Source organism: Carcharhinus amblyrhynchos, chromosome 28 (genome assembly GCF_965287045.1).
Source record: "Carcharhinus amblyrhynchos chromosome 28, sCarAmb.v2.hapA, whole genome shotgun sequence".
NCBI lineage: Eukaryota > Metazoa > Chordata > Chondrichthyes > Carcharhiniformes > Carcharhinidae > Carcharhinus > Carcharhinus amblyrhynchos.
Window position 1 is genome coordinate 20,277,079 of NC_137351.1, and position 6,160 is coordinate 20,283,238.

Consider the following 6,160-nt stretch of genomic DNA (forward strand, 5'->3'; position numbering starts at 1 on the left):
CTGGCACCACCCAGGCTTTTGGACAATGTTATCAGGTGGTCGGTTTGGTCAGAAGATAATTGAAGCAAGCTGGATGGGTGTGTAAACCCTTCCATGTAAACATGAGCTCTCCAATCATTTGAAATAGCCGATTGAGATAAAGGGCTGCATTCGTTACCCAATGTTCTCAGTGCAATAAACAATTCAATTAGCAAAGCCTTGCTGGATCATTCCAACGTTAAATTAAAAATGTTCAACTGGCGGCATGAGAGTCACCCTCGTGGTTAATATCACTGATGAAGGTGAGGAAGGAATGGGTGGCATGGTGGTTAGCGCTACTGCCTCTCAGCGCCAGGGATCTGGGTTCGATTCCTGGTTTGGGTCACTGTCTGTGTGCAGTCTGCACATTCTCCCCGTGTCTGTGTGGGTTTCTTCTGGATGCTCTGGTTTTCTCCCACAGTCCAAAAGATGTACTGGATAGGTGCATTGGCCATGCTAAATTCTCCCTCAGTGTACCCAAACAGGAGTGTGGCGACTGGGGGATTTTTCATTGCAGCGTTAATGTAAGCCTATTTATGACATTAATAAATAAACTTAAACTTCGAAAGGAACAGAGAACCTTGAAGCAAAGGCTGTAGTTTGAACACAGACACAAAGCCATTTGAATCAAATATCCTGAAGCCAACCCCGCCCGCCCCCCCACACAAGTGGAGAAGATAAGAAAAAAACAAATGGAGAACATTTTTACATCTGGGAAGAGATTATTCTGAAGATGGAATGACATCCGCTATTAATTCCGTTTCTGTCTCATTAACTGAAGCAATCAGTACGTTTACACAGAAACTGCAAATATAACTGAGTTAAGTATCCTGCTAAATTGTGCTGAAAAGCCATTAAAAATCTCACGTTAAAATGTCTTACGAACCACAAACAGCGGGGGTCATGTGAGCAAAAAGAATGCAAGGAATGCTTCAAGGATCACACTGTGACAATTCCCCATTGTACCCAATTCCCTGCGGACAATATCAAAGCGCACATTCACAAAGCGTGTCGGGCAATTGCAATAGTGGTGCGATAATCTTCGGGTTGCACTTTTACTAAAAGGGGTCATTGCTCTGGTTATTTAATAGCTCGAAGCCTTCACAATGGACCAGGTGGCTGAGAGTAGCAGTGTGGCTCTGTGGCCCTTACCTTGCCTTGTGCTCCTGGTGCTTTGGGCCCTCAGGATGGCCCAGATGAAGAGGAGTAGAGATATTTGCCACCAGTTGTTCATTTTCATGGTTTCGGGTCTGTTTTGCAGATTGCGAGTTGCACCCCTCTAACCGGCTGTAAGAGAAAACGGAAGTAAATCAACTCCCCTTATTTCACCGTTCAATAACTAAAATCTGGCTGCCGCAAGGTTAAAGCGGCCTGCGCTGTTCTTTTTTATTTGACCGTAACTCCTCTGCCTGGGGTGCCTGTGGATATGGGATGTTGGTGAAGTTTTTTCGTATATATACCTGAAGGTCGTGCACAAACTGCTCAGGCGGCTGTGATTTGCTCTGGTCAGAGTAGGAACACATTGCGAAAGGATTGCAAAAGCTGTGGAGAGCTGGAACACACAAGAGCCTGATTTCCACCCCCCCCCACAACCCCTGGCATTCAGGCAGGGAAACCTACCAGAGTCGCACTGCTGTGGTCAAGGAGCAATCTAAAATTGTTCAGAATCTCAAAGCATCGCGACAGGGATGGCCGATGGCCTACAGGTATTATCGCTAGATCATTAATCCAGAAACTCAGCTAATGTTCTGGGGACCCGGGTTCGAATCCTACCGCGGCAGATGGTGGAATTTGAATTCAGTAAAAAATATCTGGAATTAAGAATCTACTGATGACCATGAAACCATTGTCGGAAAACCTATCTGGTTCACCAATGTCCTTTAGGGAAGGAAATCTGCCATCCTTACCTGGCCTGGCCTATGTGTGACTCCAGAACCACAGCAGTGTGGTTGACTCTCAATGGCCCTCGGGCAACTAGGGATGGGCAATAAATGCTGGCCAGCCAGCGATGCCCACGTCCCATGAATTAATAAAACAAAAGCACACTGAATCACAGGGTGCTGCTGCTGACTTACTGCTAAAACTCTAATTGAAGATAGTGGAACACAAGGGCAGGGAGAGGGCTCCCAGGTTCATGAATTTAACGCTCGGCTGGAGGCCTTCGTTGGTGGTGGTGGAAAGAGGCCATGCTTTTGTGGGAGGGGCCAGGAGTCTCTAACGGACCACTCTTGGAAGGGAATAGGAGTAGGTGGCAATGGAGATTGATCCCCTGGAGTCTGGCCCCGAGGACCTGGCAGCAAGGTCACAAGAATTCTGATGACCTCACATGGGTGGCAAAGGTCAGAGAATGCATAGTCACATGACATCTCTTAGCCACCGCACAGATGACCTCTCACACTGCTCAACACATCACACCTACTAGCAGTCACTGAACCTATTTATTTATTTTATTTACTTATTAGTGTCAGAAATAGGCTTACCTTAATGCTGCAATGAAGTTACTGTGAAAATCCCCTAGTTGCCACAGTCCAGCGCCTGCCCAGGCTCACTGAGGGAGAATTTAGCACAGCCAATGCATCCTAACCAGCACATCTTTCGGACTGTGGGAGGAAACTGGAGCATCCGGAGGAAACCCACGCAGACATGGGGAGAACGTGCAGATTCTCCACAGACATTGACACAAGCCAGGAATCAAATTCTGGCCCTGGCGCTGTGAGGCAGCAGTGCTTACAACTGTGCCACCGCGCCTCAGGGAGAGGACAGGGAGCACAACACTGAGAAAGAGCTGACCAACTCAGACACTTTGACTGGTAAATCACTGGGTGTGAGTGTGTTGGTGTTGGGGAGGAGGGTTCATGGCCAGAGGGTGAGGTCACAGACAGGGGGTGTAAATGAAGATTTTGATGAGGCATCCTCCAGGAGAAAGAATGCCAAGATGACCGGCCTATCACAGCCTCCTGCCACTGACAAGGTGCATAGAAAAGCCTGGCTCTAAATTGGCAGCAGACATTGGGTAGAGTGTGCCCACTCCACAGTGGCTGCTTCATCTCCCTGTGGGGGTTCGGCAGGGGGCATCATTGATGGACCGTTGCCTGGGGGGTGGAGGTGTAGTACATTCCATTCCGAGGATCCCCAGTTTCCTTAGTGCTGCCTCCAGTGTTGCTGCTGGTCCAAGTTCTGTCCATTTACTCTTCATCATCGACTAACCTTTCAGTGTAAGATTCAGGACTTGTTGCATGATGCTTTAGATCATTAGGTTATAGTTTGGGGTTTTGTTTCATGCACCTTAACCCCCTGCAGCGCTGTTCCTGAGGCTGATTGCTTTGTGCTTTTATTTAATAATTCTTCTCAACTGGGAAATGGAAATAAAAGCTCTGAAGCTTGTTGTGTTTAAAACGAGGCTCCACCTTAGAAGGAGATACATGGGAATACCGCCATCTGGATGTTCCTCTCCATCTCTCACCATCCTGACTTGGAAATACATTGCCGTTTCTTCACTGTTGCTGGGTCAAACTCCTGGAACTCCCACCCTAACAGCACCGTGGGTGTACCTACACCACAGGAGCTGAAGCAGGTTCGAGAAAGCAACTCACCATCACCTTCTCAAAGGGCAACTAGGGATCGGCCGTTCCTTCATTGTCGCTGGGTCAAAATCCTGGAACTCCATCCCTAACAGCACGAGAGGTGTGCCTACACCACAGGGACTGCAGCGGTTCAAGAAGGCAGCTGACTACCAGCTTCTCAAGGGAAGTTAGGGATGGGTAATAAAATGTTGGTCTTGTCACCGAGGCTCACTGAAGGACCAATTTAAAAAAATATCCCTCCACAAAAATGCCCCCTCCCCCCCCCTCCCCGAGTCATTGTGAGCAATGGCACGGGAGGTCAGTATATCTCATGCAGAATTCTCACGATCTCTTCATCGTGTTTTGTTTCTTACACTGTGACACGTTTTCCTCACACTTTGTGAAAAAGAGGTTTCAAAAAGAGATCATAAGATAAAGTCCAGAATGAGAGGGGGTCCCATGGGCTACAGCTCCAGCAAACAGAAACCCAGCATTGCTGAACAGGCCACCCAGCCCCTGTGGAGGGAACCCAGAGATTGTTCTTCCAGCTTTGGCCTCTTTTTCACATTCTGTTGTAAAGTGAGGTCTGTGTCGAAGCCTGCCCTGCCCTGCGCTGCCCCAGAAGCTGCCTGCCCTGCCCCAGAAGCTGCCTGCCCTGCCCTGCGCTGCCCCAGAAGCTGCCTGCCCTGCCCTGCGCTGCCCCAGAAGCTGCCCGCCCTGCCCTGCGCTGCCCCAGAAGCTGCCCGCCCTGCCCTGCCCTGCCCCAGAAGCTGCCTGCCTAGCTGGGTGTTTCCATAGAATCCCCACAGTGCAGGGAGAGACCATTCGCCTATTTGAGTCTGCTCTGATTCCCCGGAAGCACATCCAACTGAGCAGCCCCTACATCCAACCCCACCCAAACACTCAATCCCAGGCACCCACCATGGTCAATCCACCCAACTTACACACCCCTGGACACTAAGTGGCAATTTACAATGGCTTATCCACCTAACCTGCAAATCTTTGGATACTAAGGGGCAATTTACAATGGTCATTCCACCCAATCTACACATCTCCAAACACTAAGATGCAACTTAACATGGCCAATCCACCTACCTGCACATCTTTGGACACTAAGGGGCAATTTAGCATGGCCAATCCACCTAACTTACACATCTTTGGACTGTGGGAGGAAACCAGAGCACCCAGAGGAAACCCATGCAGACATGGGGAGAACTTGCAGACTCCACTCAGTGACCCAAGGCCAGAATTGAACCTGGGACCCTGGCGCTGTGAGGAATCAGCACTAACCACTATGCCACTATTTCCCAAAAAAAAACAAAATTCTCCGGATGCTGGAAATTGGGAATAGATGTGGAAAATGCTGGAAATACTCATCAGAATTGTTCTAGTGAGAAGACATTCACCCCCAAACATTGACTCTATATCTCTTGCCACAGATCATGCCAAACTTGCTGAATATTTTCTCTTTCCACAACTCCTGCATTTTCTCCATTTTTTTCAAAGTTACAGAATCCGCAGCTTTTCCCTCACCTTTGAAACTCAGGAATGGTCTAATCTTTGGAGACAGATTTTCCAATCTCAAGTGCCCCGCCCCAGCTGCCAGCAAGACCCCCTGGAGAATTTGGCTCTGAGCCAAAACTCCGTTCACTGCAGCAGGACTGGAGAATCCCAACCGCGGGCGAAGTCGGAGAATTGTCAGAATTAAATGTGCTCTTCATTCATTAAATGTATATTCTTCAATCCAATTCTCCTAGTTTATATTGAGGCAGTTTCTAATTTTATTTTACGGGGAACTACAAAAGGCAGTTGTGTCCAGGTGATTTTACTACGCACACACTCACACGTAGATGAAGTTCATCCAAATGTTCTCCTACCTTTCTGTCAAAACAGACACTCCTTCAGGAATGACTGTTATTTCCTGTTGCTTCAGGGATATTTCCATGGCAACAGAAAATACACTCTAATTTGCAACAGGATGTGCGTAAGAGGAATATGTGTTTAACATACCTCAGGATGTCCTTATTTATAGCTACAGGATTCCGTGCCCATAAGAAGATGTGCACCATGCATTGCAGACTATTCATTCTAGCAGAGAAGGATGCAGGGTGACACGGTGGCCCAGTGGTTAGCACTGCCGCCTCACAACCTCAGGGACCCGGTTCGATTCTGGCTTGGGTCACTGTCTGTGTGGAGTGTTCACGTTCTCCCTGTGTCTGCGTGGGTTTCCTCCCACTGTTGCTTGGTCAAAACCCTGGAATTCCTTCCCTAACAGTGCCATGGGTGTACCTACACCACAGGGACTGAAGCAGGTTCGAGAAAGCAACTCACCATCACCTTCTCAAAAGGTGTGCAGGTTAGGTTGATTGGCCATGCTAAATTGGCCATTAGTGTCCCAGGATTAGTGGGGTATGGGGGCAAAGTGGTATTGTTGTCGGTGCAGTTCGGTGGTCTGAATGGCCTCCTTCTGTATTGTAGGGACTCTATGGTTCTAGGTTTACGAGAAGAGAGTTAGGCAGTGAGGTGCAATGATCCTGGAGGGAACACAGTGAAGGTTACCAGATCGATCCCTTGGAAGG

The 6,160-nt window shown here is 48.5% G+C and overlaps 1 protein-coding gene across 1 annotated transcript in view; it reads right to left on the reverse strand.

The window, feature by feature from the left end:
• lipca (lipase, hepatic a) overlaps positions 1-1,231 on the reverse strand; it is a 67,631-nt gene extending 66,400 nt beyond the window's left edge. Inside the window, exon 1 of the mRNA XM_080214376.1 lies at positions 1,171-1,231. The gene's annotated coding sequence lies outside the window, so the exon portion shown is untranslated. The remainder of the gene's footprint in view (positions 1-1,170) is intronic.
• Positions 1,232-6,160: the final 4,929 nt, after the last annotated feature.